Genomic DNA, 26,874 nt, shown 5'->3' on the forward strand with positions numbered 1-26,874 from the left:
TAAAATCATATCCTGATTTTCTCAAACGCATTTCAGACGGGTGATTCACAGCATCACTTTTTTAAGCTTTCCTGCTATTGATAAGGCGAAAATAGCACATTTTGAATGAGAAGTTTTCTTCAATCAAACATAGAGGAACCCAAATGATGATCTCATTCAGCTAGCAAAAATGTTGTTTTATATTAGTATGGAAATCGTGAAAAGAAAATGTTTTTCATGCTGATTTACAACAGTTGATCTCCAATCGTAAAATATAAGCTTTTGGTCGGAGGCATCACAGGTACTGATCAAATTCTCATTTTTGAACTTTATTCACAAATCATATGATATGCTTTGTATACATCAACTGCATTGTTGGATCAATAATGAGTAAAAAGTGACTATCTCAATTTCAGGACATATAAAAGAGAAAGAAGTAGAAACTCATGTTTCAAATGCTGAGAGGCAACAACTGTTCATGATTTTCACCTCCACTAATTATATTTATTTTTATAATCTATATGTTTATATTTTCCTATAAATATACAGAGACATATAGCTATATATACACAGATACATATGTACAGGTTGATTTTTACATGTTTACAAGTAAATGTGATGTTGTTCCAAATAAAACTTCTAAGAACTGAATGGAAAAGAAAATTGTAAAGTTCAGATAAGTCCCACTGAAATTTGTACTCAGATCCCCGTTTTCAGAGTCCAGAGTGCTAACCATGACACCATCCACCCTCCCGTACCAGGGTGAGCTTTCCATTTTGACAGAAGAGATTTGCCTCAGGGGGCAACTTATCTTTCATTGAAAAATATTATCTCACGTAAAAACCACTGTTCAACAGAGTTATAACGTTATTTGAGTCTTTTGGGCAACATCCTTCCCCAACATAGTTCAATATGCAAAAGTTTACCAGAATAGGAAAGCAATCCAATTCAGTTTCTCTTTGACAGTAGAATATTAAAAACTTTGACATTTCCACATTGCTGCAGCAGTTTGCGCTCCTTTCACATGGGAGGTTCCATGGTGTAATGGTTAGCACTTTGGACTTTGAATCCAATGATCCGAGTTCAAATCTCGGTGGGACCATTTTATGACTCTTGACCAAATCATTTTCTTTCAAGTGTATTCATTAATATCACATATCTAATACCGGTAGGGTGAAAAATTAATTTATTGATTATACTCTAAAAGTTTACTAGATGTGAGCAAATAATAGAATTTTTACAATACCTGGAAACTAAATGGCTCAAAATAATGAGAGATTTTACAAACTCACTCTGGTTTCTCAAACTCATCACAGGGGCCTGATGCACGACATTACTTTTTAAAATCTTACTGTTATTGATAAGGGGAACAAGGAACTTTTTAATTGCAAAGCGTTCATTAAAACAAAACTTGAGGAGCCAAACTTTGTATTACGGTGACCGAAGATGTGCAGTTTGAATAATAATCTTGAAATTCAGACGTACAAAGATTTTACACACTGATTTTCAACAGTAATTCCACAACCAATAAAGTTGAATCTTTTGAAAGACATGTCAAAGGTGTGAATCTGAAATTCACTTTCAAAGAAATTCACAATGAAATGCACTGTGTAAGTCCAGCATGTTGTCAGCTAAGAAATCAGCAAAAATGAACTATCTCATTACTGGCCATATAGATGAGAAAGGAAAATAAACTCATGTTTACAATGTGGATGTGAAAGAACAGTTTCTAGGTTCAGCTTCAATATTTATGTTTATGAATAATTAATATGTTCATATTGTCTAACAGCTATCTAGACGGATAAAGCTATGTATGCATCTATACATACTTATGCGTTCATACGCATCAGTATAAAACATTGATATTAGGTTTTTTCTAGACCAAATTCTAAAAAATGAGTTAAACAGTGAATCTCATAATTGTAGTAGGTCCCACCGAGATTTGAACTCGGATCGCTGGATTCAGAGTCCAGAGTGCTAACCATTACACCATGGAACCCTCTCACAGAAGAGTGACTTTTCCATTGAGACAAAAGAGAGCGCATCAGTGATGGCCTTCTCTTATATTGATACAAAGATATCTCATTTGAATGGTCATAGTGGATAGAGCTTTAATGTGATTTGATTCTTTTCGCTATATTCTCTATAAAAGTGTTAAATATTCAAATGTTTATCAGAATATAAAAGTTATATCACAATGTTCATCTTTGCCTGTAGCATAATTAAACAGTCTACATTTCCAGACTACAGAAGCAATGTCTCTGTCTCCTGCATGGGTGGCTCCATAGAGCAATGGTTGGCAATTTGGACTTTGCATCCAATGATCCGATTTGAGACCTTGGAGGGACTTTTTTTATTACTCTTGAGCTTTTCCATTTCTTCATCTTTGTTCATTGATAGCTCAAATCCAACACCAGTAGGTTGAAATAGTCAATTATTGAATGCTTTCAAAATGTCCATCAGCTTGAACAAGTTACATCAATACAAACTTTACAATACTTTGTCATCAAATTTCTTCACAAAGTAGTTATCCATTATAAAATCATATCCTGATTTTCTCAAACGCATTTCAGACGGGTGATTCACAGCATCACTTTTTTAAGCTTTCCTGCTATTGATAAGGCGAAAATAGCACATTTTGAATGAGAAGTTTTCTTCAATCAAACATAGAGGAACCCAAATGATGATCTCATTCAGCTAGCAAAAATGTTGTTTTATATTAGTATGGAAATCGTGAAAAGAAAATGTTTTTCATGCTGATTTACAACAGTTGATCTCCAATCGTGAAATATAAGCTTTTGGTCGGAGGCATCACAGGTACTGATCAAATTCTCATTTTTGAACTTTATTCACAAATCATATGATATGCTTTGTATACATCAACTGTATTGTTGGATCAATAATGAGTAAAAAGTGACTATCTCAATTTCAGGACATATAAAAGAGAAAGAAGTAGAAACTCATGTTTCAAATGCTGAGAGGCAACAACTGTTCATGATTTTCACCTCCACTAATTATATTTATTTTTATAATCTATATGTTTATATTTTCCTATAAATATACAGAGACATATAGCTATATATACACAGATACATATGTACAGGTTGATTTTTACATGTTTACAAGTAAATGTGATGTTGTTCCAAATAAAACTTCTAAGAACTGAATGGAAAAGAAAATTGTAAAGTTCAGATAAGTCCCACTGAAATTTGTACTCAGATCCCCGTTTTCAGAGTCCAGAGTGCTAACCATGACACCATCCACCCTCCCGTACCAGGGTGAGCTTTCCATTTTGACAGAAGAGATTTGCCTCAGGGGGCAACTTATCTTTCATTGAAAAATATTATCTCACGTAAAAACCACTGTTCAACAGAGTTATAACGTTATTTGAGTCTTTTGGGCAACATCCTTCCCCAACATAGTTCAATATGCAAAAGTTTACCAGAATAGGAAAGCAATCCAATTCAGTTTCTCTTTGACAGTAGAATATTAAAAACTTTGACATTTCCACATTGCTGCAGCAGTTTGCGCTCCTTTCACATGGGAGGTTCCATGGTGTAATGGTTAGCACTTTGGACTTTGAATCCAATGATCCGAGTTCAAATCTCGGTGGGACCATTTTATGACTCTTGACCAAATCATTTTCTTTCAAGTGTATTCATTAATATCACATATCTAATACCGGTAGGGTGAAAAATTAATTTATTGATTATACTCTAAAAGTTTACTAGATGTGAGCAAATAATAGAATTTTTACAATACCTGGAAACTAAATGGCTCAAAATAATGAGAGATTTTACAAACTCACTCTGGTTTCTCAAACTCATCACAGGGGCCTGATGCACGACATTACTTTTTAAAATCTTACTGTTATTGATAAGGGGAACAAGGAACTTTTTAATTGCAAAGCGTTCATTAAAACAAAACTTGAGGAGCCAAACTTTGTATTACGGTGACCGAAGATGTGCAGTTTGAATAATAATCTTGAAATTCAGACGTACAAAGATTTTACACACTGATTTTCAACAGTAATTCCACAACCAATAAAGTTGAATCTTTTGAAAGACATGTCAAAGGTGTGAATCTGAAATTCACTTTCAAAGAAATTCACAATGAAATGCACTGTGTAAGTCCAGCATGTTGTCAGCTAAGAAATCAGCAAAAATGAACTATCTCATTACTGGCCATATAGATGAGAAAGGAAAATAAACTCATGTTTACAATGTGGATGTGAAAGAACAGTTTCTAGGTTCAGCTTCAATATTTATGTTTATGAATAATTGATATGTTCATATTGTCTAACAGCTATCTAGACGGATAAAGCTATGTATGCATCTATACATACTTATGCGTTCATACGCATCAGTATAAAACATTGATATTAGGTTTTTTCTAGACCAAATTCTAAAAAATGAGTTAAACAGTGAATCTCATAATTGTAGTAGGTCCCACCGAGATTTGAACTCGGATCGCTGGATTCAGAGTCCAGAGTGCTAACCATTACACCATGGAACCCTCTCACACAAGAGTGACTTTTCCATTGAGACAAAAGAGAGCGCATCAGTGATGGCCTTCTCTTATATTGATACAAAGATATCTCATTTGAATGGTCATAGTGGATAGAGCTTTAATGTGATTTGATTCTTTTCGCTATATTCTCTATAAAAGTGTTAAATATTCAAATGTTTATCAGAATATAAAAGTTATATCACAATGTTCATCTTTGCCTGTAGCATAATTAAACAGTCTACATTTCCAGACTACAGAAGCAATGTCTCTGTCTCCTGCATGGGTGGCTCCATAGAGCAATGGTTGGCAATTTGGACTTTGCATCCAATGATCCGATTTGAGACCTTGGAGGGACTTTTTTTATTACTCTTGAGCTTTTCCATTTCTTCATCTTTGTTCATTGATAGCTCAAATCCAACACCAGTAGGTTGAAAGAGTCAATTATTGAATGCTTTCAAAATGTCCATCAGCTTGAACAAGTTACATCAATACAAACTTTACAATACTTTGTCATCAAATTTCTTCACAAAGTAGTTATCCATTATAAAATCATATCCTGATTTTCTCAAACGCATTTCAGACGGGTGATTCACAGCATCACTTTTTTAAGCTTTCCTGCTATTGATAAGGCGAAAATAGCACATTTTGAATGAGAAGTTTTCTTCAATCAAACATAGAGGAACCCAAATGATGATCTCATTCAGCTAGCAAAAATGTTGTTTTATATTAGTATGGAAATCGTGAAAAGAAAATGTTTTTCATGCTGATTTACAACAGTTGATCTCCAATCGTGAAATATAAGCTTTTGGTCGGAGGCATCACAGGTACTGATCAAATTCTCATTTTTGAACTTTATTCACAAATCATATGATATGCTTTGTATACATCAACTGTATTGTTGGATCAATAATGAGTAAAAAGTGACTATCTCAATTTCAGGACATATAAAAGAGAAAGAAGTAGAAACTCATGTTTCAAATGCTGAGAGGCAACAACTGTTCATGATTTTCACCTCCACTAATTATATTTATTTTTATAATCTATATGTTTATATTTTCCTATAAATATACAGAGACATATAGCTATATATACACAGATACATATGTACAGGTTGATTTTTACATGTTTACAAGTAAATGTGATGTTGTTCCAAATAAAACTTCTAAGAACTGAATGGAAAAGAAAATTGTAAAGTTCAGATAAGTCCCACTGAAATTTGTACTCAGATCCCCGTTTTCAGAGTCCAGAGTGCTAACCATGACACCATCCACCCTCCCGTACCAGGGTGAGCTTTCCATTTTGACAGAAGAGATTTGCCTCAGGGGGCAACTTATCTTTCATTGAAAAATATTATCTCACGTAAAAACCACTGTTCAACAGAGTTATAACGTTATTTGAGTCTTTTGGGCAACATCCTTCCCCAACATAGTTCAATATGCAAAAGTTTACCAGAATAGGAAAGCAATCCAATTCAGTTTCTCTTTGACAGTAGAATATTAAAAACTTTGACATTTCCACATTGCTGCAGCAGTTTGCGCTCCTTTCACATGGGAGGTTCCATGGTGTAATGGTTAGCACTTTGGACTTTGAATCCAATGATCCGAGTTCAAATCTCGGTGGGACCATTTTATGACTCTTGACCAAATCATTTTCTTTCAAGTGTATTCATTAATATCACATATCTAATACCGGTAGGGTGAAAAATTAATTTATTGATTATACTCTAAAAGTTTACTAGATGTGAGCAAATAATAGAATTTTTACAATACCTGGAAACTAAATGGCTCAAAATAATGAGAGATTTTACAAACTCACTCTGGTTTCTCAAACTCATCACAGGGGCCTGATGCACGACATTACTTTTTAAAATCTTACTGTTATTGATAAGGGGAACAAGGAACTTTTTAATTGCAAAGCGTTCATTAAAACAAAACTTGAGGAGCCAAACTTTGTATTACGGTGACCGAAGATGTGCAGTTTGAATAATAATCTTGAAATTCAGACGTACAAAGATTTTACACACTGATTTTCAACAGTAATTCCACAACCAATAAAGTTGAATCTTTTGAAAGACATGTCAAAGGTGTGAATCTGAAATTCACTTTCAAAGAAATTCACAATGAAATGCACTGTGTAAGTCCAGCATGTTGTCAGCTAAGAAATCAGCAAAAATGAACTATCTCATTACTGGCCATATAGATGAGAAAGGAAAATAAACTCATGTTTACAATGTGGATGTGAAAGAACAGTTTCTAGGTTCAGCTTCAATATTTATGTTTATGAATAATTGATATGTTCATATTGTCTAACAGCTATCTAGACGGATAAAGCTATGTATGCATCTATACATACTTATGCGTTCATACGCATCAGTATAAAACATTGATATTAGGTTTTTTCTAGACCAAATTCTAAAAAATGAGTTAAACAGTGAATCTCATAATTGTAGTAGGTCCCACCGAGATTTGAACTCGGATCGCTGGATTCAGAGTCCAGAGTGCTAACCATTACACCATGGAACCCTCTCACAGAAGAGTGACTTTTCCATTGAGACAAAAGAGAGCGCATCAGTGATGGCCTTCTCTTATATTGATACAAAGATATCTCATTTGAATGGTCATAGTGGATAGAGCTTTAATGTGATTTGATTCTTTTCGCTATATTCTCTATAAAAGTGTTAAATATTCAAATGTTTATCAGAATATAAAAGTTATATCACAATGTTCATCTTTGCCTGTAGCATAATTAAACAGTCTACATTTCCAGACTACAGAAGCAATGTCTCTGTCTCCTGCATGGGTGGCTCCATAGAGCAATGGTTGGCAATTTGGACTTTGCATCCAATGATCCGATTTGAGACCTTGGAGGGACTTTTTTTATTACTCTTGAGCTTTTCCATTTCTTCATCTTTGTTCATTGATAGCTCAAATCCAACACCAGTAGGTTGAAAGAGTCAATTATTGAATGCTTTCAAAATGTCCATCAGCTTGAACAAGTTACATCAATACAAACTTTACAATACTTTGACATCAAATTTCTTCACAAAGTAGTTAGCCATTATAAAATCATATCCTGATTTTCTCAAACGCATTTCAGACGGGTGATTCACAGCATCACTTTTTTAAGCTTTCCTGCTATTGATAAGGCGAAAATAGCACATTTTGAATGAGAAGTTTTCTTCAATCAAACATAGAGGAACCCAAATGATGATCTCATTCAGCTAGCAAAAATGTTGTTTTATATTAGTATGGAAATCGTGAAAAGAAAATGTTTTTCATGCTGATTTACAACAGTTGATCTCCAATCGTAAAATATAAGCTTTTGGTCGGAGGCATCACAGGTACTGATCAAATTCTCATTTTTGAACTTTATTCACAAATCATATGATATGCTTTGTATACATCAACTGCATTGTTGGATCAATAATGAGTAAAAAGTGACTATCTCAATTTCAGGACATATAAAAGAGAAAGAAGTAGAAACTCATGTTTCAAATGCTGAGAGGCAACAACTGTTCATGATTTTCACCTCCACTAATTATATTTATTTTTATAATCTATATGTTTATATTTTCCTATAAATATACAGAGACATATAGCTATATATACACAGATACATATGTACAGGTTGATTTTTACATGTTTACAAGTAAATGTGATGTTGTTCCAAATAAAACTTCTAAGAACTGAATGGAAAAGAAAATTGTAAAGTTCAGATAAGTCCCACTGAAATTTGTACTCAGATCCCCGTTTTCAGAGTCCAGAGTGCTAACCATGACACCATCCACCCTCCCGTACCAGGGTGAGCTTTCCATTTTGACAGAAGAGATTTGCCTCAGGGGGCAACTTATCTTTCATTGAAAAATATTATCTCACGTAAAAACCACTGTTCAACAGAGTTATAACGTTATTTGAGTCTTTTGGGCAACATCCTTCCCCAACATAGTTCAATATGCAAAAGTTTACCAGAATAGGAAAGCAATCCAATTCAGTTTCTCTTTGACAGTAGAATATTAAAAACTTTGACATTTCCACATTGCTGCAGCAGTTTGCGCTCCTTTCACATGGGAGGTTCCATGGTGTAATGGTTAGCACTTTGGACTTTGAATCCAATGATCCGAGTTCAAATCTCGGTGGGACCATTTTATGACTCTTGACCAAATCATTTTCTTTCAAGTGTATTCATTAATATCACATATCTAATACCGGTAGGGTGAAAAATTAATTTATTGATTATACTCTAAAAGTTTACTAGATGTGAGCAAATAATAGAATTTTTACAATACCTGGAAACCAAATGGCTCAAAATAATGAGAGATTTTACAAACTCACTCTGGTTTCTCAAACTCATCACAGGGGCCTGATGCACGGCATTACTTTTTAAAATCTTACTGTTATTGATAAGGGGAACAAGGAACTTTTTAATTGCAAAGCGTTCATTAAAACAAAACTTGAGGAGCCAAACTTTGTATTACGGTGACCGAAGATGTGCAGTTTGAATAATAATCTTGAAATTCAGACGTACAAAGATTTTACACACTGATTTTCAACAGTAATTCCACAACCAATAAAGTTGAATCTTTTGAAAGACATGTCAAAGGTGTGAATCTGAAATTCACTTTCAAAGAAATTCACAATGAAATGCACTGTGTAAGTCCAGCATGTTGTCAGCTAAGAAGTCAGCAAAAATGAACTATCTCATTACTGGCCATATAGATGAGAAAGGAAAATAAACTCATGTTTACAATGTGGATGTGAAAGAACAGTTTCTAGGTTCAGCTTCAATATTTATGTTTATGAATAATTGATATGTTCATATTGTCTAACAGCTATCTAGACGGATAAAGCTATGTATGCATCTATACATACTTATGCGTTCATACGCATCAGTATAAAACATTGATATTAGGTTTTTTCTAGACCAAATTCTAAAAAATGAGTTAAACAGTGAATCTCATAATTGTAGTAGGTCCCACCGAGATTTGAACTCGGATCGCTGGATTCAGAGTCCAGAGTGCTAACCATTACACCATGGAACCCTCTCACAGAAGAGTGACTTTTCCATTGAGACAAAAGAGAGCGCATCAGTGATGGCCTTCTCTTATATTGATACAAAGATATCTCATTTGAATGGTCATAGTGGATAGAGCTTTAATGTGATTTGATTCTTTTCGCTATATTCTCTATAAAAGTGTTAAATATTCAAATGTTTATCAGAATATAAAAGTTATATCACAATGTTCATCTTTGCCTGTAGCATAATTAAACAGTCTACATTTCCAGACTACAGAAGCAATGTCTCTGTCTCCTGCATGGGTAGCTCCATAGAGCAATGGTTGGCAATTTGGACTTTGCATCCAATGATCCGATTTGAGACCTTGGAGGGACTTTTTTTATTACTCTTGAGCTTTTCCATTTCTTCATCTTTGTTCATTGATAGCTCAAATCCAACACCAGTAGGTTGAAAGAGTCAATTATTGAATGCTTTCAAAATGTCCATCAGCTTGAACAAGTTACATCAATACAAACTTTACAATACTTTGACATCAAATTTCTTCACAAAGTAGTTAGCCATTATAAAATCATATCCTGATTTTCTCAAACACATTTCAGACGGGTGATTCACAGCATCACTTTTTTAAGCTTTCCTGCTATTGATAAGGCGAAAATAGCACATTTTGAATGAGAAGTTTTCTTCAATCAAACATAGAGGAACCCAAATGATGATCTCATTCAGCTAGCAAAAATGTTGTTTTATATTAGTATGGAAATCGTGAAAAGAAAATGGTTTTCATGCTGATTTACAACAGTTGATCTCCAATCGTAAAATATAAGCTTTTGGTCGGAGGCATCACAGGTACTGATCAAATTCTCATTTTTGAACTTTATTCACAAATCATATGATATGCTTTGTATACATCAACTGCATTGTTGGATCAATAATGAGTAAAAAGTGACTATCTCAATTTCAGGACATATAAAAGAGAAAGAAGTAGAAACTCATGTTTCAAATGCTGAGAGGCAACAACTGTTCATGATTTTCACCTCCACTAATTATATTTATTTTTATAATCTATATGTTTATATTTTCCTATAAATATACAGAGACATATAGCTATATATACACAGATACATATGTACAGGTTGATTTTTACATGTTTACAAGTAAATGTGATGTTGTTCCAAATAAAACTTCTAAGAACTGAATGGAAAAGAAAATTGTAAAGTTCAGATAAGTCCCACTGAAATTTGTACTCAGATCCCCGTTTTCAGAGTCCAGAGTGCTAACCATGACACCATCCACCCTCCCGTACCAGGGTGAGCTTTCCATTTTGACAGAAGAGATTTGCCTCAGGGGGCAACTTATCTTTCATTGAAAAATATTATCTCACGTAAAAACCACTGTTCAACAGAGTTATAACGTTATTTGAGTCTTTTGGGCAACATCCTTCCCCAACATAGTTCAATATGCAAAAGTTTACCAGAATAGGAAAGCAATCCAATTCAGTTTCTCTTTGACAGTAGAATATTAAAAACTTTGACATTTCCACATTGCTGCAGCAGTTTGCGCTCCTTTCACATGGGAGGTTCCATGGTGTAATGGTTAGCACTTTGGACTTTGAATCCAATGATCCGAGTTCAAATCTCGGTGGGACCATTTTATGACTCTTGACCAAATCATTTTCTTTCAAGTGTATTCATTAATATCACATATCTAATACCGGTAGGGTGAAAAATTAATTTATTGATTATACTCTAAAAGTTTACTAGATGTGAGCAAATAATAGAATTTTTACAATACCTGGAAACTAAATGGCTCAAAATAATGAGAGATTTTACAAACTCACTCTGGTTTCTCAAACTCATCACAGGGGCCTGATGCACGACATTACTTTTTAAAATCTTACTGTTATTGATAAGGGGAACAAGGAACTTTTTAATTGCAAAGCGTTCATTAAAACAAAACTTGAGGAGCCAAACTTTGTATTACGGTGACCGAAGATGTGCAGTTTGAATAATAATCTTGAAATTCAGACGTACAAAGATTTTACACACTGATTTTCAACAGTAATTCCACAACCAATAAAGTTGAATCTTTTGAAAGACATGTCAAAGGTGTGAATCTGAAATTCACTTTCAAAGAAATTCACAATGAAATGCACTGTGTAAGTCCAGCATGTTGTCAGCTAAGAAATCAGCAAAAATGAACTATCTCATTACTGGCCATATAGATGAGAAAGGAAAATAAACTCATGTTTACAATGTGGATGTGAAAGAACAGTTTCTAGGTTCAGCTTCAATATTTATGTTTATGAATAATTAATATGTTCATATTGTCTAACAGCTATCTAGACGGATAAAGCTATGTATGCATCTATACATACTTATGCGTTCATACGCATCAGTATAAAACATTGATATTAGGTTTTTTCTAGACCAAATTCTAAAAAATGAGTTAAACAGTGAATCTCATAATTGTAGAAGGTCCCACCGAGATTTGAACTCGGATCGCTGGATTCAGAGTCCAGAGTGCTAACCATTACACCATGGAACCCTCTCACAGAAGAGTGACTTTTCCATTGAGACAAAAGAGAGCGCATCAGTGATGGCCTTCTCTTATATTGATACAAAGATATCTCATTTGAATGGTCATAGTGGATAGAGCTTTAATGTGATTTGATTCTTTTCGCTATATTCTCTATAAAAGTGTTAAATATTCAAATGTTTATCAGAATATAAAAGTTATATCACAATGTTCATCTTTGCCTGTAGCATAATTAAACAGTCTACATTTCCAGACTACAGAAGCAATGTCTCTGTCTCCTGCATGGGTGGCTCCATAGAGCAATGGTTGGCAATTTGGACTTTGCATCCAATGATCCGATTTGAGACCTTGGAGGGACTTTTTTTATTACTCTTGAGCTTTTCCATTTCTTCATCTTTGTTCATTGATAGCTCAAATCCAACACCAGTAGGTTGAAAGAGTCAATTATTGAATGCTTTCAAAATGTCCATCAGCTTGAACAAGTTACATCAATACAAACTTTACAATACTTTGTCATCAAATTTCTTCACAAAGTAGTTATCCATTATAAAATCATATCCTGATTTTCTCAAACGCATTTCAGACGGGTGATTCACAGCATCACTTTTTTAAGCTTTCCTGCTATTGATAAGGCGAAAATAGCACATTTTGAATGAGAAGTTTTCTTCAATCAAACATAGAGGAACCCAAATGATGATCTCATTCAGCTAGCAAAAATGTTGTTTTATATTAGTATGGAAATCGTGAAAAGAAAATGTTTTTCATGCTGATTTACAACAGTTGATCTCCAATCGTGAAATATAAGCTTTTGGTCGGAGGCATCACAGGTACTGATCAAATTCTCATTTTTGAACTTTATTCACAAATCATATGATATGCTTTGTATACATCAACTGTATTGTTGGATCAATAATGAGTAAAAAGTGACTATCTCAATTTCAGGACATATAAAAGAGAAAGAAGTAGAAACTCATGTTTCAAATGCTGAGAGGCAACAACTGTTCATGATTTTCACCTCCACTAATTATATTTATTTTTATAATCTATATGTTTATATTTTCCTATAAATATACAGAGACATATAGCTATATATACACAGATACATATGTACAGGTTGATTTTTACATGTTTACAAGTAAATGTGATGTTGTTCCAAATAAAACTTCTAAGAACTGAATGGAAAAGAAAATTGTAAAGTTCAGATAAGTCCCACTGAAATTTGTACTCAGATCCCCGTTTTCAGAGTCCAGAGTGCTAACCATGACACCATCCACCCTCCCGTACCAGGGTGAGCTTTCCATTTTGACAGAAGAGATTTGCCTCAGGGGGCAACTTATCTTTCATTGAAAAATATTATCTCACGTAAAAACCACTGTTCAACAGAGTTATAACGTTATTTGAGTCTTTTGGGCAACATCCTTCCCCAACATAGTTCAATATGCAAAAGTTTACCAGAATAGGAAAGCAATCCAATTCAGTTTCTCTTTGACAGTAGAATATTAAAAACTTTGACATTTCCACATTGCTGCAGCAGTTTGCGCTCCTTTCACATGGGAGGTTCCATGGTGTAATGGTTAGCACTTTGGACTTTGAATCCAATGATCCGAGTTCAAATCTCGGTGGGACCATTTTATGACTCTTGACCAAATCATTTTCTTTCAAGTGTATTCATTAATATCACATATCTAATACCGGTAGGGTGAAAAATTAATTTATTGATTATACTCTAAAAGTTTACTAGATGTGAGCAAATAATAGAATTTTTACAATACCTGGAAACTAAATGGCTCAAAATAATGAGAGATTTTACAAACTCACTCTGGTTTCTCAAACTCATCACAGGGGCCTGATGCACGACATTACTTTTTAAAATCTTACTGTTATTGATAAGGGGAACAAGGAACTTTTTAATTGCAAAGCGTTCATTAAAACAAAACTTGAGGAGCCAAACTTTGTATTACGGTGACCGAAGATGTGCAGTTTGAATAATAATCTTGAAATTCAGACGTACAAAGATTTTACACACTGATTTTCAACAGTAATTCCACAACCAATAAAGTTGAATCTTTTGAAAGACATGTCAAAGGTGTGAATCTGAAATTCACTTTCAAAGAAATTCACAATGAAATGCACTGTGTAAGTCCAGCATGTTGTCAGCTAAGAAATCAGCAAAAATGAACTATCTCATTACTGGCCATATAGATGAGAAAGGAAAATAAACTCATGTTTACAATGTGGATGTGAAAGAACAGTTTCTAGGTTCAGCTTCAATATTTATGTTTATGAATAATTGATATGTTCATATTGTCTAACAGCTATCTAGACGGATAAAGCTATGTATGCATCTATACATACTTATGCGTTCATACGCATCAGTATAAAACATTGATATTAGGTTTTTTCTAGACCAAATTCTAAAAAATGAGTTAAACAGTGAATCTCATAATTGTAGTAGGTCCCACCGAGATTTGAACTCGGATCGCTGGATTCAGAGTCCAGAGTGCTAACCATTACACCATGGAACCCTCTCACACAAGAGTGACTTTTCCATTGAGACAAAAGAGAGCGCATCAGTGATGGCCTTCTCTTATATTGATACAAAGATATCTCATTTGAATGGTCATAGTGGATAGAGCTTTAATGTGATTTGATTCTTTTCGCTATATTCTCTATAAAAGTGTTAAATATTCAAATGTTTATCAGAATATAAAAGTTATATCACAATGTTCATCTTTGCCTGTAGCATAATTAAACAGTCTACATTTCCAGACTACAGAAGCAATGTCTCTGTCTCCTGCATGGGTGGCTCCATAGAGCAATGGTTGGCAATTTGGACTTTGCATCCAATGATCCGATTTGAGACCTTGGAGGGACTTTTTTTATTACTCTTGAGCTTTTCCATTTCTTCATCTTTGTTCATTGATAGCTCAAATCCAACACCAGTAGGTTGAAAGAGTCAATTATTGAATGCTTTCAAAATGTCCATCAGCTTGAACAAGTTACATCAATACAAACTTTACAATACTTTGACATCAAATTTCTTCACAAAGTAGTTAGCCATTATAAAATCATATCCTGATTTTCTCAAACGCATTTCAGACGGGTGATTCACAGCATCACTTTTTTAAGCTTTCCTGCTATTAATAAGGCGAAAATAGCACATTTTGAATGAGAAGTTTTCTTCAATCAAACATAGAGGAACCCAAATGATGATCTCATTCAGCTAGCAAAAATGTTGTTTTATATTAGTATGGAAATCGTGAAAAGAAAATGTTTTTCATGCTGATTTACAACAGTTGATCTCCAATCGTAAAATATAAGCTTTTGGTCGGAGGCATCACAGGTACTGATCAAATTCTCATTTTTGAACTTTATTCACAAATCATATGATATGCTTTGTATACATCAACTGCATTGTTGGATCAATAATGAGTAAAAAGTGACTATCTCAATTTCAGGACATATAAAAGAGAAAGAAGTAGAAACTCATGTTTCAAATGCTGAGAGGCAACAACTGTTCATGATTTTCACCTCCACTAATTATATTTATTTTTATAATCTATATGTTTATATTTTCCTATAAATATACAGAGACATATAGCTATATATACACAGATACATATGTACAGGTTGATTTTTACATGTTTACAAGTAAATGTGATGTTGTTCCAAATAAAACTTCTAAGAACTGAATGGAAAAGAAAATTGTAAAGTTCAGATAAGTCCCACTGAAATTTGTACTCAGATCCCCGTTTTCAGAGTCCAGAGTGCTAACCATGACACCATCCACCCTCCCGTACCAGGGTGAGCTTTCCATTTTGACAGAAGAGATTTGCCTCAGGGGGCAACTTATCTTTCATTGAAAAATATTATCTCACGTAAAAACCACTGTTCAACAGAGTTATAACGTTATTTGAGTCTTTTGGGCAACATCCTTTCCCAACATAGTTCAATATGCAAAAGTTTACCAGAATAGGAAAGCAATCCAATTCAGTTTCTCTTTGACAGTAGAATATTAAAAACTTTGACATTTCCACATTGCTGCAGCAGTTTGCGCTCCTTTCACATGGGAGGTTCCATGGTGTAATGGTTAGCACTTTGGACTTTGAATCCAATGATCCGAGTTCAAATCTCGGTGGGACCATTTTATGACTCTTGACCAAATCATTTTCTTTCAAGTGTATTCATTAATATCACATATCTAATACCGGTAGGGTGAAAAATTAATTTATTGATTATACTCTAAAAGTTTACTAGATGTGAGCAAATAATAGAATTTTTACAATACCTGGAAACTAAATGGCTCAAAATAATGAGAGATTTTACAAACTCACTCTGGTTTCTCAAACTCATCACAGGGGCCTGATGCACGACATTACTTTTTAAAATCTTACTGTTATTGATAAGGGGAACAAGGAACTTTTTAATTGCAAAGCGTTCATTAAAACAAAACTTGAGGAGCCAAACTTTGTATTACGGTGACCGAAGATGTGCAGTTTGAATAATAATCTTGAAATTCAGACGTACAAAGATTTTACACACTGATTTTCAACAGTAATTCCACAACCAATAAAGTTGAATCTTTTATAAGACATGTCAAAGGTGTGAATCTGAAATTCACTTTCAAAGAAATTCACAATGAAATGCACTGTGTAAGTCCAGCATGTTGTCAGCTAAGAAATCAGCAAAAATGAACTATCTCATTACTGGCCATATAGATGAGAAAGGAAAATAAACTCATGTTTACAATGTGGATGTGAAAGAACAGTTTCTAGGTTCAGCTTCAATATTTATGTTTATGAATAATTGATATGTTCATATTGTCTAACAGCTATCTAGACGGATAAAGCTATGTATGCATCTATACATACTTATGCGTTCATACGCATCAGTATAAAACATTGATATTAGGTTTTTTCTAGACCAAATTCTAAAAAATGAGTTAAACAGTGAATCTCATAATTGTAGTAGGTCCCACCGAGATTTGAACTCGGATCGCTGGATTCAGAGTCCAGAGTGCTAACCATTACACCATGGAACCCTCTCACACAAGAGTGACTTTTCCATTGAGACAAAAGAGAGCGCATCAGTGATGGCCTTCTCTTATATTGATACAAAGATATCTCATTTGAATGGTCATAGTGGATAGAGCTTTAATGTGATTTGATTCTTTTCGCTATATTCTCTATAAAAGTGTTAAATATTCAAATGTTTATCAGAATATAAAAGTTATATCACAATGTTCATCTTTGCCTGTAGCATAATTAAACAGTCTACATTTCCAGACTACAGAAGCAATGTCTCTGTCTCCTGCATGGGTGGCTCCATAGAGCAATGGTTGGCAATTTGGACTTTGCATCCAATGATCCGATTTGAGACCTTGGAGGGACTTTTTTTATTACTCTTGAGCTTTTCCATTTCTTCATCTTTGTTCATTGATAGCTCAAATCCAACACCAGTAGGTTGAAAGAGTCAATTATTGAATGCTTTCAAAATGTCCATCAGCTTGAACAAGTTACATCAATACAAACTTTACAATACTTTGACATCAAATTTCTTCACAAAGTAGTTAGCCATTATAAAATCATATCCTGATTTTCTCAAACGCATTTCAGACGGGTGATTCACAGCATCACTTTTTTAAGCTTTCCTGCTATTGATAAGGCGAAAATAGCACATTTTGAATGAGAAGTTTTCTTCAATCAAACATAGAGGAACCCAAATGATGATCTCATTCAGCTAGTAAAAATGTTGTTTTATATTAGTATGGAAATCGTGAAAAGAAAATGTTTTTCATGCTGATTTACAACAGTTGATCTCCAATCGTAAAATATAAGCTTTTGGTCGGAGGCATCACAGGTACTGATCAAATTCTCATTTTTGAACTTTATTCACAAATCATATGTGTTAGACCTGGCACCTTGGCGTGAGTTTCCCTTCCACTTTTTGATGGTGTGCCTCGACTGTTTTGCTGGTGTTGTCCGCTCAGGGCACTGCGCCACGGCTAATCCGTGCCGCAGTGCAAGTGCTCCCTAAGTAAAGTGTACCTGTAATTGATGTTCATGATTGGTTGATTGGATTCACTGTCAGTCCCCAGTAGAGTGCACCAGGGGTGCCAGGGCTTGTGAATGCCAATGCTGCTGGTGGGCTTGCAGCGCTGGTTGCGCCACCCACGGAAGCGGCCTTGTAAAGTGTGTCTAGGGTCTGCCACCGCAGACCCTGTGCGCGGTCCGGGACCGTCGCGCTGACTGCGCAAGTGCCCCCACTTGCCAGTCCCTAAACCTTCCCTTACCTACATATTAGCCACCCCTCTGGTAGGCCCAAGGGCAGGGTGCATTGTAGGCATAAGGTAGGACATGCCCTGATGTGTGTGGCATGTCTTAGTAGTGAATTACAGCCATTTTCGTTCTTCACTATTGAAGGCTACCTGCTCTCCATAGGCCAGAATGGGCTGCTGGGATCACGCCAACGCTGTGACCCCCGTGGACTCAGAGAGCATGGTAGAGTGTCGAGTTTGGTATGCCTGAACTCAGAATAATAAAATACTTCTTGTAGTCAAGTTTATTTTAATATCCTGGGTTTGTAAATACTACTTTTAGAAAGTTAGTATTTACTGACCTGACCATCTCAGTCCGCCTCTGCTGTGTGTGTGTGTGTGTTCTGCCTAGCAACAGTAAGGAGCAGGGTGGGGGAATCCCCAGAGACAGGTTGGCTGCCAGGTGGTGGGTAGAGAGATTACACCTGGATGGGTGGGAGGAGTACACCTTGACTCTTGAATAGACCTGTGCTCTGCCACCACAAAGCCGGCGCCACCCCCTGTGGGGCGGCTGATGTCTCTGCCCTGCTGCTGAAAGGAAAGAGCAGAGTCACCATAACAAAGTGCTCCAGAACTGGACTGAGCCAGGCCTAGGCCCCCTGGCGCTAAAGAACAAAAGAATCATGGTATAAAAGTAGGAGCCTGGCTCCTAAGAAATCAGAATCCTGTTTACCACAAAGAACCTCTGCCCGACTAGAAGGAGAAGAAGACGCTGGAGGAGCTGGCCTGCTGCTTGCCTTGCTGAGAAAGGAGAGGAAGAGACTTACTGAAAAGACTTTGCTACTTTGTGCTTGAACATTCTCCAAGGGCTTGATCTGAGCTTGCCCCCTGAACTGAACCCCAGGACCAGTGGGTTCTCTGTGCTTCTTGCTCATCCTCCAATTCGAGCCGTGTGTGCATCCCGCTGGAAAGAGACTGCGCCCCTCATCGCCCCTCCTAGGGCCGTGACACTCAGAAGCTTGCCTGCCTCAAACCCGTGAGAGCCCCGCTCCGTCCAGAGCCGCTCTCTGTCCCCGGGTCAGGTCGCCTGCATCCCTGTCACCGCCTGCTACTGGAGCGCGCTGACCGCGCTATCACCCCTCCCGCCGGAAACCGTCCGACGACTGTGATCTACGCCGGGTCATCCAGCTGCACTGACCGTGCCCTGTGACCCCGCTTCGCTATCCCCGGACATCTCAGGCCGCGCCGCCCCCGCTGTGGAGACCCTCCGGCACCGCCGTGCTAAAGGGTCGCTGGCCGCGCCTGCCTACTTGCCCACACCTGCTGATTGAGGACCCAAGAACACTTCTCAAGCTGAGAGTCGCACCGACCTGTGCCGACTCTCCACATCACGAAAGAAGTTCCAGTATCGGGCTCGGGGCCCGCAACGCCTTATTTTCCCGTTCGCAGGAGTCGATCTCTGTGAATACTGGAACTACAAGTAAAGAGACTACAAAGTATCCATTTGAAACTACGAACCCAGAACATTTGCCTGCTGTATAACCTGGTGGCCTAGCGAAAACGTTATTGGTCTTGTGATAAGTCTGCTAAGATATATATACCTTATTTTTACATAAAGGATCGTATTTTTATATATATCCAAGTCTGGTGTCCGTTTCTGGGGGGATTGATGTATTTACTGTGTGTACGATTGTAAGTGCTTAACCAACAACGCCTGAGGAATCGCCTTGGCTGCTCACGCCACGCACCTAGAGGTTGAGCAAGGGTCATTCGGGAGGGGTTATCCTGCGCCCTGACGTGGAGGAGAGGGTTCCTGCTTGACACAAGGGCAACCTTGCGCCAACCAGAGATCCCCGACTCTAACATTGTTGGCAGCGGTTGGGATTTCGGATTTGCACTTGTAATTTGCATACAGTGAATTATTAATCACCAGATAGTGAGAGCAGACCAAATAACGCAGCCACAGGTTTGTAATTGTTGAACTTTGTTGAGACATCTGCCATTACTGCAACCATGCCTGGCTCGCACTCCGCTGGAAGAGCACTCTCTGTGATTTCTGGAATAGATGAGGTGGATTGGGAGAGACTGGAAGGCTACTCGATGGAGCAATTGAAAGGCTACAGTGTAAAATTCCGAGTCCCCCATGCTGGATTCAAGAGGAGAACCCAGTACGCCAAGGCGCTGAGAGCCTGGAAGGAGTCACGAGACCCACGGAATGCGGGGGACATCGTTCCACCCGACAACCTTGAGGAGCCCAGCAGAGTCCGGTCGCCAGAGGAGCTGGCAGACAGGGCAGCCGACAGGGCGCATGCAATGGAGATGGCAAAGTTGGCAGGACAAATGGAAATGGAAAAGCAGAAGTTGGCCCTGGAGGCACAACAACGCCAAATGGATCATGATATCAGATTGAAGGAGTTGGAGCTGAAGGCGAAAAGTTTGGACACCGCTCCTTCTGGTGGCAGCACTCCACCAGCGCAGGTAGAGTCCAAGGTGTACATCCCCAAAGATGTAGTAAAGGAGTATTTTAGAAAGGATGACATAGGGCAGTGGTTTAGAGCCTACGAGGTGGCCATGTCCTCACACCGGGTCCCTGAGAAAGACTGGGGAGCGGGGTTGTGGGGAAGGTTCCTTGCGGAAGGGCGGGACACACTGTTAGATTTGCCCTTAGAAGTCCAGACCTCATACCCCCATATGAAGGAAGCTTTAATGACCAGGTATGGGTTAACTCCAGAGCTATATAGACAGCGGTTCAGGGAGACGAAGAAGATCCCTGAGAGTACGTATGTGGAGTATGTGACCTTTTTCTGCAGAGCGCTGGATGGTTGGGTGAAGGGTAGCAAAGTGAATGATTATCAAGGGCTGCTTGATTTAATTGCATGGGAGCTCTTGTCCAGTCAATGTTTTCCTGAGCTACGCCAGCACCTGATTGATAGCAAGCTGTCCAACCCGAGGAAGCTTGCTGAGGAGGCGGACCGCTGGCTCAGCACCAGGGTCCACAAGGGTCAAGTGGGAGACTCCGCCAAAGGTGGGCAGGGTCCCCAGCAGAAGAGTGGGGGGGACAAGGGTAAACAGAAGGGGTTCCAAAAAGGCCCCCAAAGTAATTCCCAAGGGAACCAGCAGAAGGGTTCTCAGCCTCCCCCACCCCCGCAGCAGAACGGGGCCCCGACAGGTAGACCTGTTCCAAAGGGGCCCTTCAATTGTTATAAGTGTGGTGATCCGGGTCACATTGCCTCTGATCCTAAGTGTCGCCTGTTTGGTAAGACCGCACCCACTGGTGCTCCCCCCCGGCAAGTAGCTAGTGTTAACTTTGGGGAGGAAGTAGCAGTCCAGGAGGGTGGGGGTCCCGGGCAGATGACCCTAGTCTCGCTAGGAGACAGTGAGATGGTCCCTGTAACCTACCTGCCCTCTAACACTAAGAAATATGGGCAGGTGGTGACCATAAATGGAAAGAGGGTTGAGGCTCTTAGAGATACAGGAGCCAGCGTGACCTCGGTGAGGCAACACCTGGTGTCTCAAGAGCATATTGTACCCAATGCCTACTGTAGGGTTGTCAATGCTGACAACGTAGAGAGTCGTTGTCCAATGGCTCAAGTTCCCTTTGAGTGGGGGGAGGTCTCTGGTACTCTACAAGTCGCTGTGAGAACTGACATGCCTGTAGACTGTCTGCTAGGGAACGACCTGGAGAGTTCCCCTTGGGAAAAGGTGGAGAAGACCACGCATCTGAGGATGGTGGGTCTACCCGACTGGGCGTGCGTGACCACCCGGTCCATGGCAGCCAGTAGGGGTGTTGAGAGGGTCCTGGAGCCTGAGGGAGAGGTCCAGGAACCGGCCTTAGGGAGAAGGCGCAGGAGGCGCGGGAAACCGGCCCCCGAAGTTCCCACGGCCCAGGAGGAAGTAGACCCTGAGGGGGATACTCTGGAGCCTACCGGGGAACAGATTGCCGAACTGGGAGATCTGCCTGAGCTGACCCATTGGCAGCAAGAAGGAGGTCCCTCCAGGGAGGAATTCTGCAGGGAGCAGAAAGAATGCCCTTCTCTCGTAGGTATGCGGCAACAGGCTGCAGACCAGGCCAATGGTGTTCAGGCCAAAACACACTACGTGTACTGGGAGAGTGACCTCCTGTATTCCGAGCCTAAGGCTGCTGAACCTGGGTCAGCCCGTGTGCTGGTGGTACCCCAGAAGTTCAGAACCTTCCTACTGGGGCTGGCTCACGATGTGCCTTTAGCAGGACATTTGGGGATGGACAAGACCTATGACAGGCTTGTCACCCACTTTTACTGGCCCCAAATGCATAAGGATTCAGATTCCTACTGCAGAACCTGTCAGACTTGCCAGGCAAGTGGTAAGAGCGGAGGGAAGCATAAGGCTCCTCTGCAACCTTTCCCTGTGGTCGGTACGCCATTCCAACGAGTGGGTATTGATATTGTGGGGCCTCTGGACCCCAAGACAGCCCTGGGCAACAGGTTCATCCTGGTCTTGGTGGACCATGCCACCCGGTACCCTGAAGCCATCCCTCTGAGGACAGTGACGGCCCCCGTGGTGGGACGGGCACTGATGGGAATTTTCTCCCGAGTGGGATTCCCTCTAGAGGTGGTGAGCGACAGGGGGACCAATTTCATATCCACATATATGAAATCCCTGTGGAAGGAGTGTGGGGTAACTTACAAGTTCACCACTCCTTACCATCCCCAAGGAAATGGGTTGGTTGAGAGATTCAACCGAACCCTCAAAGGCATGATCATGGGCCTGGACGGTCCAATGAGGCGTAAGTGGGACGTCCTCTTGCCATGCCTGCTCTTCGCTTACCGAGAGGTGCCACAGAAGTCTCTAGGGTTCAGCCCCTTTGAGCTTCTGTATGGTCACCCGGTAAGAGGACCTCTGAGTTTGGTAAAGGAAGGCTGGGAGCAATCTCCCAGGAAACCTCCCCAGAATGTATATAGTTACATGCTGGCCTTCCGAAACCAGACTCGGCGTTTCAGGCAACTTGCTGAGGCAAATCTGGAAGCCAGCCAGGAGGAGATGAAGCGGTGGTACGACCGGAATGCCACTCTGGTAGAGCTTCAACCTGGACAAAAGGTGTGGGTCTTGGCCCCAGTGGAGCCGTGTGCACTTCAGGATAAGTGGACAGGTCCATTTGAGGTTGTGGAGCGCAAAAGTCCTATCACCTACTTGGTGGACATGCAGACTCCCAGGAACCCTTTGAGGGTCCTACATGTTAACCGCCTTAAGCCCCACTTAGAGAGGACCGAAGTGGGCATGCTGCTGGCCACTGATGATGGAATGGAAGAGGAGACCGAGCCTCTTCCTGACCTCTTAGTGGCCTCTGAGAAAGATGGGTCAGTGGATGGAGTTAACCTCTCACCCACCCTGACGCCCGAACAACAGGAAGATTGCCGCCACTTGCTGGGACAGTTTTCCGACCGATTCTCCCTGGTTCCTGGTGTCACAGATTGGTGCATCCATGATGTGGACACAGGAGACAGCTTACCTGTAAAGCACAAGGCTTACAGGGTAACTGACAGGGTCAGAGCTTGCATTAAGGAGGAGGTCTCCAAAATGCTTGCACTAGGGGTGGTTGAGTCCTCCAGCAGTCCTTGGTCCAGCCCCGTGGTCTTGGTCCCCAAAGCTGCTGCGCCGGGAGCCACACCTGAACTCCGGTTCTGTGTGGACTACAGAGGACTCAATTCAGTCACGAAGACTGACGCGCACCCCATCCCCAGAGCTGATGAGCTCATTGATCGGCTGGGGGCTGCCCGGTTCCTCAGCACGTTTGATTTAACGTCTGGGTACTGGCAGATCGCCTTGACCGATGGGGCCAAAGAGAGGTCCGCATTCTCTACACCAGATGGGCACTTCCAGTTCCGAGTCATGCCATTTGGGATGAAGAATGCCCCTGCCACCTTTCAGAGGTTGGTCAACCAGGTACTGGTTGGGCTGGATGCGTTCAGTGCCGCCTACCTGGATGACATCGCAGTGTTCAGTGCCACCTGGCCTGAACACCTGCGCCACCTTGGGGAAGTGTTGATGGCGCTGCGCCGAGCAGGCCTCACGATCAAGGCAAGCAAGTGCCAGATCGGGCAGGGTTCCGTGGTGTACTTGGGACACCAAGTGGGGAGTGGCAAGGTGGCACCCTTGCAACCCAAAATTGAGACCATCCTGGCTTGGGAACCCCCCAAGACGCAGACCGCAGTGAGGGCCTTCCTGGGGCTCACTGGGTACTACAGGAGGTTTGTCAAGGGCTATGGAACGATTGTTGCCCCCTTGACAGAGCTGACTTCCAAGAAGCAGCCCAGGAACGTGATTTGGACTGACACCTGTCAGAAAGCTTTCGACACCCTGAAGACTGCCATGTGCACGGCGCCCGTGCTCCTGGCCCCTGACTTCTCCAAGGAATTCCTAGTACAGACAGACGCTTCAGAGCATGGTGTAGGGGCTGTTCTCTCACAGATGACTGAGGAGGGCTGGGACCAACCCGTAGCCTTCATCAGTAGGAGGTTACTTCCACGGGAAAGTAGGTGGAGTGCAATTGAGCGAGAAGCATTTGCTGTGGTCTGGGCGCTGAAGAAGCTAAGACCCTACTTGTTTGGGTCTCACTTCCGGGTTCAGACGGACCACAGGCCCCTCAGATGGTTGATGCAAATGAGGGGTGAAAACCCGAAGCTGTTGAGGTGGTCCATCTCCCTACAGGGTATGGACTTTACGGTGGAACACCGTCCTGGTACAGATCACGCCAACGCTGACGGTCTGTCCAGGTATTTCCGCCTTAGTGACGGGGAACCCCCTGGGCAAGGGTAGTTCTCCCCACATTTCAGCTGGAGGGGACACGTGTTAGACCTGGCACCTTGGCGTGAGTTTCCCTTCCACTTTTTGATGGTGTGCCTCGACTGTTTTGCTGGTGTTGTCCGCTCAGGGCACTGCGCCACGGCTAATCCGTGCCGCAGTGCAAGTGCTCCCTAAGTAAAGTGTACCTGTAATTGATGTTCATGATTGGTTGATTGGATTCACTGTCAGTCCCCAGTAGAGTGCACCAGGGGTGCCAGGGCTTGTGAATGCCAATGCTGCTGGTGGGCTTGCAGCGCTGGTTGCGCCACCCACGGAAGCGGCCTTGTAAAGTGTGTCTAGGGTCTGCCACCGCAGACCCTGTGCGCGGTCCGGGACCGTCGCGCTGACTGCGCAAGTGCCCCCACTTGCCAGTCCCTAAACCTTCCCTTACCTACATATTAGCCACCCCTCTGGTAGGCCCAAGGGCAGGGTGCATTGTAGGCATAAGGTAGGACATGCCCTGATGTGTGTGGCATGTCTTAGTAGTGAATTACAGCCATTTTCGTTCTTCACTATTGAAGGCTACCTGCTCTCCATAGGCCAGAATGGGCTGCTGGGATCACGCCAACGCTGTGACCCCCGTGGACTCAGAGAGCATGGTAGAGTGTCGAGTTTGGTATGCCTGAACTCAGAATAATAAAATACTTCTTGTAGTCAAGTTTATTTTAATATCCTGGGTTTGTAAATACTACTTTTAGAAAGTTAGTATTTACTGACCTGACCATCTCAGTCCGCCTCTGCTGTGTGTGTGTGTGTGTTCTGCCTAGCAACGGTAAGGAGCAGGGTGGGGGAATCCCCAGAGACAGGTTGGCTGCCAGGTGGTGGGTAGAGAGATTACACCTGGATGGGTGGGAGGAGTACACCTTGACTCTTGAATAGACCTGTGCTCTGCCACCACAAAGCCGGCGCCACCCCCTGTGGGGCGGCTGATGTCTCTGCCCTGCTGCTGAAAGGAAAGAGCAGAGTCACCATAACAAAGTGCTCCAGAACTGGACTGAGCCAGGCCTAGGCCCCCTGGCGCTAAAGAACAAAAGAATCATGGTATAAAAGTAGGAGCCTGGCTCCTAAGAAATCAGAATCCTGTTTACCACAAAGAACCTCTGCCCGACTAGAAGGAGAAGAAGACGCTGGAGGAGCTGGCCTGCTGCTTGCCTTGCTGAGAAAGGAGAGGAAGAGACTTACTGAAAAGACTTTGCTACTTTGTGCTTGAACATTCTCCAAGGGCTTGATCTGAGCTTGCCCCCTGAACTGAACCCCAGGACCAGTGGGTTCTCTGTGCTTCTTGCTCATCCTCCAATTCGAGCCGTGTGTGCATCCCGCTGGAAAGAGACTGCGCCCCTCATCGCCCCTCCTAGGGCCGTGACACTCAGAAGCTTGCCTGCCTCAAACCCGTGAGAGCCCCGCTCCGTCCAGAGCCGCTCTCTGTCCCCGGGTCAGGTCGCCTGCATCCCTGTCACCGCCTGCTACTGGAGCGCGCTGACCGCGCTATCACCCCTCCCGCCGGAAACCGTCCGACGACTGTGATCTACGCCGGGTCATCCAGCTGCACTGACCGTGCCCTGTGACCCCGCTTCGCTATCCCCGGACATCTCAGGCCGCGCCGCCCCCGCTGTGGAGACCCTCCGGCACCGCCGTGCTAAAGGGTCGCTGGCCGCGCCTGCCTACTTGCCCACACCTGCTGATTGAGGACCCAAGAACACTTCTCAAGCTGAGAGTCGCACCGACCTGTGCCGACTCTCCACATCACGAAAGAAGTTCCAGTA

The 26,874-nt window shown here is 40.9% G+C and overlaps 14 non-coding genes across 14 annotated transcripts; 7 read left to right on the forward strand and 7 right to left on the reverse strand.

The window, feature by feature from the left end:
- Positions 1–1,009: 1,009 nt before the first annotated feature.
- TRNAQ-UUG (transfer RNA glutamine (anticodon UUG)) lies at positions 1,010–1,081 on the forward strand. Its single transcript has one exon. It is a non-coding gene; the product is annotated as a tRNA-Gln (tRNA).
- Positions 1,082–1,906: 825 nt separating this feature from the next.
- TRNAQ-CUG (transfer RNA glutamine (anticodon CUG)) lies at positions 1,907–1,978 on the reverse strand. The gene has a single exon. It is a non-coding gene; the product is annotated as a tRNA-Gln (tRNA).
- A 1,547-nt stretch (positions 1,979–3,525) lies between these two features.
- Positions 3,526–3,597, forward strand: TRNAQ-UUG (transfer RNA glutamine (anticodon UUG)). The gene has a single exon. It is a non-coding gene; the product is annotated as a tRNA-Gln (tRNA).
- An 825-nt stretch (positions 3,598–4,422) lies between these two features.
- On the reverse strand, positions 4,423–4,494 carry TRNAQ-CUG (transfer RNA glutamine (anticodon CUG)). The gene has a single exon. It is a non-coding gene; the product is annotated as a tRNA-Gln (tRNA).
- Positions 4,495–6,041: 1,547 nt separating this feature from the next.
- Positions 6,042–6,113, forward strand: TRNAQ-UUG (transfer RNA glutamine (anticodon UUG)). Its single transcript has one exon. It is a non-coding gene; the product is annotated as a tRNA-Gln (tRNA).
- An 825-nt stretch (positions 6,114–6,938) lies between these two features.
- TRNAQ-CUG (transfer RNA glutamine (anticodon CUG)) lies at positions 6,939–7,010 on the reverse strand. Its single transcript has one exon. It is a non-coding gene; the product is annotated as a tRNA-Gln (tRNA).
- A 1,547-nt stretch (positions 7,011–8,557) lies between these two features.
- TRNAQ-UUG (transfer RNA glutamine (anticodon UUG)) lies at positions 8,558–8,629 on the forward strand. The gene has a single exon. It is a non-coding gene; the product is annotated as a tRNA-Gln (tRNA).
- An 825-nt stretch (positions 8,630–9,454) lies between these two features.
- On the reverse strand, positions 9,455–9,526 carry TRNAQ-CUG (transfer RNA glutamine (anticodon CUG)). Its single transcript has one exon. It is a non-coding gene; the product is annotated as a tRNA-Gln (tRNA).
- Positions 9,527–11,073: 1,547 nt separating this feature from the next.
- On the forward strand, positions 11,074–11,145 carry TRNAQ-UUG (transfer RNA glutamine (anticodon UUG)). Its single transcript has one exon. It is a non-coding gene; the product is annotated as a tRNA-Gln (tRNA).
- An 825-nt stretch (positions 11,146–11,970) lies between these two features.
- TRNAQ-CUG (transfer RNA glutamine (anticodon CUG)) lies at positions 11,971–12,042 on the reverse strand. The gene has a single exon. It is a non-coding gene; the product is annotated as a tRNA-Gln (tRNA).
- Positions 12,043–13,589: 1,547 nt separating this feature from the next.
- On the forward strand, positions 13,590–13,661 carry TRNAQ-UUG (transfer RNA glutamine (anticodon UUG)). Its single transcript has one exon. It is a non-coding gene; the product is annotated as a tRNA-Gln (tRNA).
- An 825-nt stretch (positions 13,662–14,486) lies between these two features.
- On the reverse strand, positions 14,487–14,558 carry TRNAQ-CUG (transfer RNA glutamine (anticodon CUG)). Its single transcript has one exon. It is a non-coding gene; the product is annotated as a tRNA-Gln (tRNA).
- A 1,547-nt stretch (positions 14,559–16,105) lies between these two features.
- TRNAQ-UUG (transfer RNA glutamine (anticodon UUG)) lies at positions 16,106–16,177 on the forward strand. Its single transcript has one exon. It is a non-coding gene; the product is annotated as a tRNA-Gln (tRNA).
- Positions 16,178–17,002: 825 nt separating this feature from the next.
- On the reverse strand, positions 17,003–17,074 carry TRNAQ-CUG (transfer RNA glutamine (anticodon CUG)). Its single transcript has one exon. It is a non-coding gene; the product is annotated as a tRNA-Gln (tRNA).
- Positions 17,075–26,874: the final 9,800 nt, after the last annotated feature.

The sequence above is a fragment of the Triturus cristatus genome, chromosome 5_2 (genome assembly GCF_964204655.1).
Source record: "Triturus cristatus chromosome 5_2, aTriCri1.1, whole genome shotgun sequence".
Classification (NCBI taxonomy): domain Eukaryota; kingdom Metazoa; phylum Chordata; class Amphibia; order Caudata; family Salamandridae; genus Triturus; species Triturus cristatus.